Raw genomic sequence first — 13107 nt, 5'->3', positions numbered from 1 at the left:
TAAAAATTTAAGAGTATTAAGTTTAGATATTTTATAGGTCTTCCTGGACAAATTTTATTCGAAAAGTCCCTTTTAGCAATTTAGTACAATATATAAGTAAAATGTTATAATTTATAATAAAATGATTTTGGATCCCATTTTGTCAGTATTATATCCCAATATTTAGGTCATAGGCTGGCATTTTCTAACTTATTACAATGTACTCCCCTAAACGAACACATTACAGTATCTGATTTCATGAACATGAAGGATTGGCTCTCTGTAAACTGTGGCTCATATTTTAATAAAGATATCCTTACAATAATTTAACCTAAACAAGTAAAAAATCATTAAGTTCGGCCGGGCCAAACTTTTAATACCCTCCACCTTAGGATAAAGGAAACATTAGAGCCCATTTGACCCACATATACCAATTTTAAGACATATTGATGGCAAAATGTGCCAAAAATCATCAAAATACCGAATATCGGAAAATACGGCTATATGGGGCTGTACAAAAACGTGGACCTACACATACAGTGCTTCGCCCAAAGAGCAAGAAGACCTACAAATACCAATTTCTAGACAAATCCGCGAAGAAATGTGACAAAAACCATTAAAATGCCGAATATCGGCCTATACATACAATGTTACGCCAAAGGAGCTAGAACCCATTATGACCTACAAAAACCAATTTTCAGACAAATCCGTGAAAAACCATCAAAATACCGAATATCGGGAGGTGCCGTTATATGGGGACTATACCAAAACGTGGACCTATATATCTCATTGTTTCGCCACACGAACTAGGACCCATTATGACCTACAAATACCAATTTTTAGACAAATCAGTGAAAAATGTGGCAAAAACCATCAAAATACCAAATATCGGGAGGTACCGTTATATGGGAGCTATACCAAAACGTGGACCCATACATCCAATGTCTCGCCACCGGAGCTGGAACCCATTATGACCTACAAATACCAATTTTTAGAGAAATCCGTGAAAAATGTGCCAAAAATAATCAAAATACCGAATATCGGGAGGTACCGTTATATGGGGACTATACCAAAACGTGGACCGATATATCTCATTTTCAATACCAACCATCCTAGACACAATACAAATTGCTCTGCTAAATTTTGGCGCTCTACGTCAAATAATGTGGGCTGTATCGTGATTTCAACAGACAGACGGACAGACAGACAGACGGACATCGTTAAATTGACTTAGAATTTTATGCTGATTATGAATATATATACATTATGGGGTCTACGACGAATATTTAAGGATGTTACAAACGGAATGACAAATGCTACGGTGGAGGATATAAAAATGTATTACTTCCGTAAAACTAAATGACTCGATATGCTCTCGTGATGAAGTATATGACGAGATTTACCTTGCTGCGTTCTAAGCGGTTCTTACTAATTCTAATTACTCCCTACTGCTTCCTGTATTCAGAACAAGGTCTGCCTTGAAACTCCTTAAAGACGACCAACTATATGCCAATTTACTTTTCTATAGAACTCACCCCAAAAATCTCCCCATTAACATATAAACTAGATTTCCCCGGTAATATACTCCTGTTCGCCAATATTGTTTAACTCTTCCGGTTTGCAAGGGGCCAGTAGCAACAACAAGCATTTGTCATTTCGATAAGTTTAATGAAACATTTTTACATTAGCAAAACGGTGATAAAATTTTTAAATTTATCGTTTTCAATTAAGTATTCATTTAGAAATTGTGCTACACCATCACCTCGCTCTGCTTCGGGTGTCCTTTGTTGCTGCCAACACACGCTCGCACTCACACTGCCCCGGTCCAAGTGTTTGCACATCACATCAGTTACAAACATACATACATACATACGCAGCAACATTTTGTTGAGTGTTGTCTAAGGACCTTTCCGGTGGATGTGGTAGTGGTAATGGAAACATGTGTTGTATGAATACGATGCTCTCTCGTTCTCTGTCAACTCATTTGCAAGGATTCTCCCCCGTATGATAGTGTGTGTTAGTGTGTGTGTGTGTATCTGCCTCTATTTTGGTAAAATCCCTTCAATTAGCTTAATTGTGTGTGTATTTTATTTAAAATTTATAGCAAAATTTGTATGCACACATAAAAGGAGTACAATCTCTCCCCCATCGAAATGGCCTCGTGCGAGTGCCTACTCTCTGCTTACATTTTCCCCATATGGCCATTAGTTTGTTTGTCCTTTTAATGTTAATCGAAATGATAACAGTTGTGATGTTCGGTTTTGAGTGAATGAGACTTTGTGTGTTGAAATCTGACTTGTTTCTCAACAGTCATGCGCATTTCCGAATGTATAACAAAAATCCTTGAATATGACTCAATGTACTCCTGCAAAACCCCATTTCCAGTTATATTTGAGTGATAATGTCGTTGTGTGAAAATGAATTTCACAATTCCGGTAGGAAGTTTTGTAATCGAAACAGTTCAACTTCATTATGGGCAATGACTTGAACTTGTAGCCACAACTTTAATGCATGATGTTTGTGTGAGGAAAATAATTGGAATTACGTAAATTTTGGGATTGTTTCATTCTAGAAAAATTCTGAACTTTTTTTGAATCATGTTCGAATAAAACCTCTTCGGAATATTAATTTTAGATCCAGTATATTTATATCCTAAATGGTTCTTACGGCTTTAGAACCGTTTAAATTTAAAGTCGGAACTAACATCCGGTAGCTTTAGCCCAATGTGAATTGGGATCTAATATATTTTATGGAATTATTTGTTTATACCCTGTGTGACATCAAAATCCAAAAATCATTGCAGAAGAGTTCAAATTATGACTTTGAGAGGGCTTATCTATAAAATTGGGTGAATCAGTCGGTTTTGCCGACAGATTTATACCCCCAGCCTTGAGTTATGATTATACAAACTGTTGACCCTTTATGGGGGAAGTTCCGAAGCATTTGGCCAATATTGACTATTACGTATCTGACTTAAGACTGATATGAATATTACAACGTGCCAAATATGGACCTTATCGACTACATCTTATAATTTTTATGAGATATGTGCCAATTTTTGGAAAGTGTGGAAATATGCGTGAGGTAACAAATATAGCGGACCGAAGTATTCCATTTTCATACTTCATCTAATAAATATAAAAATATTGGTATGTGCAAAATTTGAAGGAAATCGAACATTTCCATCCGAAATTTGTGCGAAATAAAAAATTTCGATATAATTATTTCAGATTTCTGGTTAAGAGAAATACTTAGACATAGCAATCGCATAGAATCGCCGACTTGTTTCGCAAGTTATGACAGATATAAGTATTGGAAATTGTAAACCTTTGTGAATGAGGTACCAGAAGGGTATATCATCTTCACAAAAATCTGGCATTAGCAAAAATATTTGTGTGTGTGAAATTTGAAGAGAGTTGGATACTTATTTCGCTTTCTTTTAGCATTTTGTTTTTCAAAAATCTTGAACCCTATGTGGGCGAGGTACCAGAAGAAATGGCCCGATCTATACCATCTTTATAACAGCTCTTGCGTTGATGGAAATATTGAGATGTGCCTAGTTTGAATGGAATCCGATGTCAATTGTGCGTTCTATCAGCTTCATAGCTATTCAAAATTTTGACACTTTGTGGGGGTGGTACCAGAAGGAATGGACCGATATATCCCATTTTCACATCAGACCTTGGGTTAATAAATATATTGTGATGTGTGTCATTTGAAGAGAACCGGATTCTTATTTCATATTTTATGATCGTTTCAATTATTTAAAACTTTGACCCTTTTTGAGGTGAGGTACCAGAAGGAATGGTCCGATCTCTACCATCTTTATAACAGTTCTTGTGTTGATGGAAATGTTGAGATGTACCTAGTTTGAATGGAATCGGATGTTAATTTCGTGTTTTATTAGCTTCATGAATATTTGAAATGTTGACCCTTTGTGGGGGAGGCACCAGAAGGAGTGGACCGATATATTCCATTTTCACATCAGAACTTAATTTTATAAATATATTGTGATGTGTGTATTTTGAAGACAATCGGAAACTAAAATCACATTTTATAAGTGTTATAATTATTCCAAATTTTGACCCTTTGTGGGTGAGGTACTTAATGGAGTGGACCGACATTGTCCATTTTCGCACCTGAACTAGTACTGATGCAAATATTTCGCAAAGTTAGAGCAAAATCGGATTATCCCTTCTCTTTTTGTGCAGTAAATTATTTTCTTTGAAAAAGTTGACATTTAGTGGGGGAGGTACCAGAAGGAGTGGATCGATATTGTCTATCTCCGAATTCGATCTAAGTTTGATATTAACATTACGATGTACCAAGTTTAGACCTAATCGGATACTCCCTTCGAGAGTTATCATGTGCACCAGCCAGACAGACAGACGGACGGATCGACTCGAGTGTCCTGAAACAGATTTGGTCCAAAAGGACCTAGGATCTAAAACCGTTATTTCGGTGAGGCACGTTTTGGCCGTATCAAATGATATATACCCTCTGTAGCCAAATGTCTAAAGGTATAAACAATTAACAACACTTTAATAAGTATTTAGAAAGCGCTGATATTATATAATTACACCCTGCACCACAAGGTGGTCGGGTATTATGTCTTTTGATGATCTGCATAGAATCAGATTCTGATATGATTTATGCACGTCCGTCCGTCTGTCCATGTATTCTTGTAAACAAAATGCAGGTCGCATTTATTACCCGATCCAGATGAAATTTTGCACAGATCATTTGTTTGGCTCAAGGACGAACCCTATTGAAATTGGAGGTAATCGGTCAAAATTTAGATATAGCACCCACATATATCTTAGTCCGATTTACCTTTTATTGTGCATCAAACGTGTAATTTTAGCCCAAATGGAATGGAATTTGGCACTTACGACCAAACTGTGTCTAAAAACAATATATGTCCAATTTGGCAAAAATCGGTTCAGATACAGCTCGTTCCCTTATATATTGTTCATCCGATATATATTTGTTCTCCACTGCCGTAATATGCACTCCATAACTACGATATTTGAAGAAATATATCAAATGCAGCCCAAATTTTATCGAGATAGATTCAGATTTAGATATAGCTCCCATCTATATCCTTATCCGATTTCAGGTTTATTGTGCACCAAATGGCTATAATTAGCCCAAATGAACTGAAATTTGGCAATTCCGACTGAATTCATCCAAGAAACTAGTACTTAAAATTTGGTGAAAATCGGTTCTGATATAGCTTTAGCTCCCATATATATGTTTCATCCGATTTGGTGTTTAAGTCCCTCACATGCGTAATATGCACCCCACAAAAATGATCTTTGGCACCAGATGTCAGATACAGCTTAGAAATAAGTGTTTCATATTTTGTCAAGATCGGTTCAGATTTGGATATGGCTGCCATATATATCTTTATTCAATTTCAGGTTTATTGTGCGCAAAATGGACTCAAATTTGGCACTTCCGACGGAATTCAGCCTAAAAGCATGTACTTCAAATGTTGGTGAAAATCGGTTCAAATATAGCTATAGCTCCCATATGTTTTATACGATTTGGGATTTTAACTCCCCCGCGTGCGTAATATACACTCCATAATAAAGATATTTAATACCGAACATCAGATACAGTTAGAAAATACCTCTGCTAAATTTTATCGAGATCGCTTCAGATTTACATATACCATCGATATAAATCTTCAACCGATTTTGCGGTTATTGTCCACCATTTATGTCATACAGCCCAAATTGGATACATTTTTTTCATATTCAACCGAATTTTTTCAATTTGGTAAAACTCGGTCGGGTATATCTACAGGGTTGCCCATATTCGACGGACCCATGCTTTTTTCATTGACTCTTTGGGCCCATTCCAATCGACGAGGCTTGTCCGCAGGCCACATTCTTTGCGTCAATTGAATTTTGTACGGGAACAAATGCAAATCAATGCGAATAATCCGTTGTAAAGTAGACCGAGCCATACCCAACTGCTGAGAACGGCGTTTTTGGGATGTTCTTGGGGACCCCACAACACTGGCTCGTACGGCAGCGATATTATCGGCCGATCGCCTTGGTCGACTTTTATATGGCCTCTTCGGATTAGAGCCTTACCAGTCGAAAATTTTACGTATAAACGCTCAATGGTGTTCTCAGAAGGCGCACTTCTCACATTTTTTAATGTTTTAAAAGCACGTTGAGTTTTCACAATTGACTTCTTGTAAATTTCAACTATTTCAGAGCGCTCGCGTGGCGTGTATTGGTTCATGGTAAAAATCTGCTTGGACTGACGCTTCAAACGCGGTATGTCATTAAGCGATGTGACATCTCTGTCAAAAGTTATGGCGTTGCCAGATGGGTCCGTCGAATATTGGCAACCCTGTAAATCAAGAACCGCTGGGCCGATTTTCACAATTCACATCAATTCGGAATGGTCTCTTGCCAGAAAAGGATAAAATCTAAGCAAATCGATAAAAAAGTTACATCTTTTGTTCATTTTTTTCCATTTTTGTCATATTTTTTTATCGCATGCGTTTTTTTCAATTTAACTTACAAATTTGAATTTTAAATTTTCTAAATGTTTACACCCCCCAACACTACGTTTTGAGGGTATTATATGTAGTCGTTCTATAGGCTACAATTGAAAACTAATCGACACGGAATTTCGCATCGGAAGAGAATTGAGGACAGAGAAGAAGTCTAGCATTTTGGATGATCATTGGATTATATTTAGCTGTAAAATGGACCACAACTTTCGTGTGCAATTGTTTTGAATACTTCACAATACTACGAAGTGCGTAAATATTGCCCAAATTCTCCGGGTCAAAAACCTAAGGGTAACGTCTGGGCAGGGCTCTTTGGCATTATTTCAAAAACGAAATCTTCCAAACTGGATTTGCATATAAAGGGATTTTGAACATATTGTAGTGTTTTAGGGTATCACATGGTCGGCCCCGCACGACTATAGCCTTTGCTTACTTGTTTAATATAATCCCTATCAAAGTCATATCATGCATTATACAGCAATATTATTTGGTACTATAGGTATAAGAGCCTCCGTCAAATTTGTTGAAAAACGATTCAGAGTTGGAGTTGGAATTGTGACTACTCATTCACTATTCAAATAAGGTTGGTATGATCTACTTCACATAAATTCCCATTATCAATTTTTTGTGGCTTATTTGTTCGAAACTGTCGCCTTTTCGTTTACTTGAGGACAAAAAAGTGTCAATTAGTTCCCTTCCCTTAGGTACACATTTGGTACTAATACGGCATGAATCTAGTATAGGACTGACGAAATTGAGTTAATTGGAATTTTCATTGCTAGCGGGAACATTTTATCAAACAAATAATTCTCATTTTCATCAAAAAAACTCGTAGTTTTTATTTTGTCCTTAACAAATGACACATCCTCAAATCGATTAATCTGCACCAGGAAGGGCTAATAGATCAACTATGCGCCTCAAACATATGAAAATTACAAACATACAACCCATAATTCTCTCCCCTCCTCTAAAAGAGATAGACTATAAAAACAATTGATGTTGATAACAAGCAATAAACCAAATACGAAACCAAAAAATTGCGAAATTATATTTGCTGCTTCCATTTGATTTTATTTTCGAAATAAATCAGAACACAGAGCGCAACATATGAACTAATGTGTGTAACCCTCACATTTATGGACTGATGAAATACACTTGGCTCGACGAACCACAACCGAGTCGCTTGGCGTTGAGCACGACCCAACATTTGGTGTGTTCATTCGGCAACGGCAACGAACCAAAATACCGACCTCTGTACTCGTTTATTGTACAATTGTCCACGGTGGGCTAAGAGAAGTGCGGGCAGAGAAGCTTTCGAAGAGGCAATGACGACGATGATACTTAAATCGAGTCAGAAACCTCAAATGAACTGATGAAATAAAACCAACAACAGCAACACTTTGTCCAAAAGAACGACCACCACCACCACCACCATGGGCATACAACTCTTTACGAGTTTAATAAACTCTCTGCCTGCCGCCTCCCAAAAACAAACAGTAAATACTCACTGCTAAAGTAAATAAATATTCCACATCTATCGATGAACCCGAAGTAGTGTGAAATGAGACACTCATAAAGAGAAAGAGTCATTCCGACAAGAGATGTGTGCTCCTCTCCCAATTGAGTTTATGTTTTGTTTGGCCATTGTTTATTTTTCTTTTTTTTCTGTTGACTCATTGAATTAAAAAGAAAGCTCTCTGGTTTGGCTAGTTTGTCATTCGTTGAGGTACCCTATGATTTTTCCTGCTGGCCTGGTAGATTTTGCGATAGACGCGCAACGCTTTTGACATACGTCATCTGTCTCGGAAATGTCGCTGCGCTCTAGGGGTCTGTCTCGTAAACGTTGTTGTCCATTCTCGTTTCTTGACGCAAGGAACCCAAAGCGTTCACAGTCTGTCGCAATGAGAGCAGCGTGTGTAGCCTATTATTATTATTGTAGCCAGCCAGTTAGTTAGGCGTTCGTCGCAAGCTCCACCAACCTCGCTGTTATTATTTACTTGAATTGTTTGCTCGTGAAGCGTTCGCGTTAAACGTATGACTGACTGCAAATCGCCTAAGTAACAACGGCGAGTAAGCATTGGAGGTTTGTTTGATGGACGTCAACGATTTGGCGCTCTTTTTGAAACTAACTGAGGCGCGCCAAGCAAGTGCCTCGTTACGTTGTTTAGACAGCCAGCCAGTGAAGATGACTGGTTGGTAGGTTTGCTTAGTAGGCTTAGTTATGCCGGCCGTTTAAAGCATCCACTGTCATTGTTGACGTCGTCGTGCATCAACGTTCCCGTTCAGATCAGTACAGCAGTGGCTACATGGCCTGCCGCCGAGGGAATGCGGCGCCCAGAAAATTGTTCACAACACTTCGTTTCCGAAAGAAATTCACAAATTTGTCTCATTTCACACACAACACGAACGATGAGTTGGAATTCGGGTTGTATGTATTCTACTTTGGTTAAGACTTTTAATTGAGTTCGTTTGTTGGATGGAGATTGGGTGTTTCGCGAGCTGTTGATGGATCAAATGAAAATTTTCAGCTGGCCCAGTTAATTGGATATTTGGGGAATTTTATTACTTCCGAAGCTCAGTTAATCGGATCAACGACCGGCCTTCATGGCAAATTTCAGCGAAATATTTTCTCTAGGACGTAAATCCTGCATATTGAGCAGAATACCCGAAAAAAGAGAGGTTATATTTCCATTCCTGTTAGTGAAACTAATATCTTGGGGATTTATTCCTAGGGCATGTTTCCGATGTAGAAGAGGATTTAATCTTCTGTATCGTCTTTTGGAGACTTAATAAACTCTTTAAAAAATAGATTCTATGTGGTTTCAGTTCTTCACAATATTCGGGATGGGACAGAACTCCGGATAACGCCTCCAGAAAATCGAAGAGATTATATACCGATGCCTGTAGTGCGATTCTCTAACTCAGTTTTTGGGTTATCGACAAATATCGGCAACTGTGAAACCCAAATTTTGATTTAACAAGTTAAAAAGTATCGCCGACAGATATATAACCTCAGCCTGTGTTCGATTATTTAAATATAATTTTACTAGTGTTACAATTACTCAAACGCTTTACCCTGTATGGAGCAGGTTCCGAGGGAATGGGCCAATATTGTCTATTTCTTATCGGACCCCAAAATATGATATAAATATTCCGACCTTCCTGGTATGGATTATATCGACTAACTCCTTCACTATATATGAGATATGTAATAATTTTTAGAAAATGTTAAAATGTGAGTGATGTACAAGATAGAGTCTACCGAAATATGCCACTTTTATACTTCATCTGATGCAAATAAAAAATATTGAGCGAAATATTTGGCAAAAATAAAAGAAAGGATATTTATGTCCATTTTTATGCGAAATCATAAATTCCGATAAATTTCATATTCATATCAGGCTTCTTATTTAGAGATATATTTGAGCATAGCAAGTAGTAAAGAATTGCTAAATTGTTTCGAAAGTTATGACAGATAAAATTATTGAAAATTGTGACCCCAGAAGGGGTTGGCAGATATATATCAACTTCACAACCGATCTTGTGTTAGCAAAAATATTTGTGTGTGTGAAATTTGAAGAGAGTTGGATATTTATTTCGCTTTATTTCGGCGTTCGTTTTTCAAAATCTTGAACCCTATGGGGAGAAGAAATGGTTCGATCTATACCATCTTTATAACAGATCTTGTGTTAATAGAAATGTTGAGATGTGCAAAGTCTAAATGGAATCGGATGTTAATTTGGAGTTTTATGAGCTTTATGATTATTTAAAATTTCGACACTTTGTGGGGGAGGTACCAGAAGGAGTGTGCCGATACATTCCATGTTAACACCAGACCTTGGACTAATAAAATTATTGGGATATGTGAAATTTGAAGACTATCGGACTCTTACATCACATTTTATAAGAGTTTTAATTATCCAAAATTTTGACCCTTTGTGGGGGAGGTCCCTGATGGAGTGGACCGATATTGTCCATTTTCGCACATGACCTAGCACTGATGAAAATATTAGGATTCGCAAAGTTCCAGCAAAATCGGATTATCCTTTCTCTCTTTGTGCAATAAAGGAACAAGAGAGATCGATCCGCTGTGGGAGGTACCAGAAGGAGTGGACCGATATTGCCCATCTCCGAACTCGATCTAAGTTTGACAAAAATATTACGATGTACCAAGTTTGGATCAAATCGGATACTCCCTTCGAGAGTTATCGTGCGCACCAGCCAGACGGACATCGGTAGATCGACTCCAAATGTTCTGAAACGGATTTGGCCCAAAGAGACCTAGGGCCTAAAACCGTTATTTCGACTAGGCACGTTTTGACCCTATCAAATGATATATAGCCATATGGCTGAGGGTATAAAAAATAAGTTAATGTTGACAACATTGGTATTTATCGGTAGGTCTTAGCAACTACTTTGATTTCGTCGCTATCTTACCGAAAATTTTCGTTAATTGCCGACATTATAAGTTTTTTAAATTTTACCGACTTTTGTCGGAAACTCAAAAAGAGAATTCCATTACTGGCGGTGTAATTAACCGCTGTCGGAATCTGGAATTTTTTTCCACGGCATAGCGACGATTAGATTTGGGCAATCTAGTTGACAAAGCGGATCGATCTATCTCGTTCCTTTTCTCATAAGGAACTAGTTCCTTAATATAGATCTTTCATTCTAAATAGTTCCGATTAAATATTCTTCTTTCATCATTCACTTTTTTTAAATAGTAGAATTTGTACCTTCAGCCATATGGCTAGAGAGGGTATACATCATTCGATACGGCCAAAAAGTGTATCATCAAAATAACGTTTCAGGACATTTGGAGTCGATCTAGCGATACGTCCGTGCGTCCATATGTCTGTCTGTCTAGCTGGTGCGCACGATAACACTCGAAAGGAGTATCCGATTTGGTCCAAACTTGGTACATTGTAATATTATTGTCAAACTTAGATCGAGTTCGGAGATGGGCAATATCGGTTCACTCCTTCTGGTACCCACCTCACAAATGGTCGAAATTTTCAAAAAAAATATTTTTTGCACAGAAAGAGAAACTATAATCCGATTTTGCTCCAACTTTGCAAATCCTAATATTTACGTCAGTGCTAGGTCAGGTGTGGAAATGGACAATATCGCTCCACCCCGTCAAGTAATTCCCTCACACCGGTCCACTCCTTCTGGAACCTCCCCCACAAAAGGTCGATCTTTAAAAAAAAAAAAAACAAGTAAAAAAACATTAAGTTCGGCCGGGCCAAACTTTTAATACTCTCCACCTTAGGGTAAAAGAAACATTAGGAGATATGTGGCAAAAACCATTAAAATGCCGAATATCGGGAGGTACCGTTATATGGGGGCTACACCAAAACGTGGACCTATAATTACAATGTTTCGCTACACAAAATAGGACCCATTATGACCAACAAATACCAATTTTTAGATAAATCCGTGAAAAAATGTGGCAAAAATCATCAAATTACCGAATATCAGGAGGTACCGTTATATGGGGACTATACCAGAACGTGGACCGATATATCTCATTTTCAATACCAACCATCCTAGACACAATGCAAATAGCTCTGCTAAATTTTGGCGCTCTACGTCAAATAATGTGGGCTGTATCGTGATTTCAACAGACAGATAGACGGACAGCCAAACAGACGGACAGACAGACAAACGGACGTCGTTAAATCGACTTAGAATTTTATGCTGATTATGAATATATATACTTTATGGGGTCTAAGACGAATATTTAAGGATGTTACAAACGGAATGACAAATTTAATATACCTTCCTTTCCAAAGTGGAGGGTATAATAATTTTTTTTTGTACAGAAAGAGAAACGATATTCCGATTTTGCTCCAACTTGGCACATCGTAATATTTGCATCAGAGCTAGGTCTGGTGCGAAAATGGACACTATCGGCCCACGCCAGCACCGTCCTGTCGGAACCCCATATTTTCCAATCCCAACTCATCAAATGGCGGACAAAAAGAAGTCGTTGATCATTGCTTTGTAGGGCTCACCATTCACAGTAACGGTTTGGCCAGCGACGTCTTCGCACAGAAAAGGTCTGATGACTCCTCCCGCGGAAACAACACGCCATCCAGTGACTTAGAGCGGGTGTAATGGCTCTTCGTGGGTTACACGCGGATTTGCACTGCCCCAGAAGAGTAAATTTTGCTCCAAACTCCGCAAATTTCAGCTATTTCCGTGGTCTTGGCCATATTTTTCAATTAGAAAATTTTCAATGGCAATGTTTCGAAGTAGCGCCCATATAAAGGTACCTCCTGATTTGACCTATTTCGAGGGTTCTCTCTCTCTCTATGTATATGTTTGTATTTGAAGTTCGTAATGGATACTATAGGCTAAGTATCCTGTGCAGTTCTACGTCTTTGTATTGCCCCTATATAATGGTACCTCCCGAAATTCGGCACTTTGATGATTTTAGCGACATTATTCACTGGGATATTTTCAAATTTGGTATTTGAAGTTCGTAATGGAGACTACAACCTATGACAGATAAGTGTCTCTGCAGGTCCACGTTTTGGTATACCTCCCTACATTCGGTTTTTTCTGACTTTCGCTACATTATTCACCGA

The 13107-nt window shown here is 37.9% G+C and overlaps 1 protein-coding gene across 1 annotated transcript in view; it reads left to right on the top strand.

Moving 5' to 3' along the window:
* Window positions 1-13107, top strand: part of LOC131806386 (neurogenic protein mastermind-like) — a 418316-nt gene that overhangs the window by 106879 nt on the left and 298330 nt on the right. The window lies entirely within an intron of this gene.

Source organism: Musca domestica, unplaced genomic scaffold, assembly GCF_030504385.1.
Source record: "Musca domestica strain aabys unplaced genomic scaffold, Musca_domestica.polishedcontigs.V.1.1 75, whole genome shotgun sequence".
Classification (NCBI taxonomy): domain Eukaryota; kingdom Metazoa; phylum Arthropoda; class Insecta; order Diptera; family Muscidae; genus Musca; species Musca domestica.
This window is presented reverse-complemented; position numbering and strand designations above follow the sequence as displayed.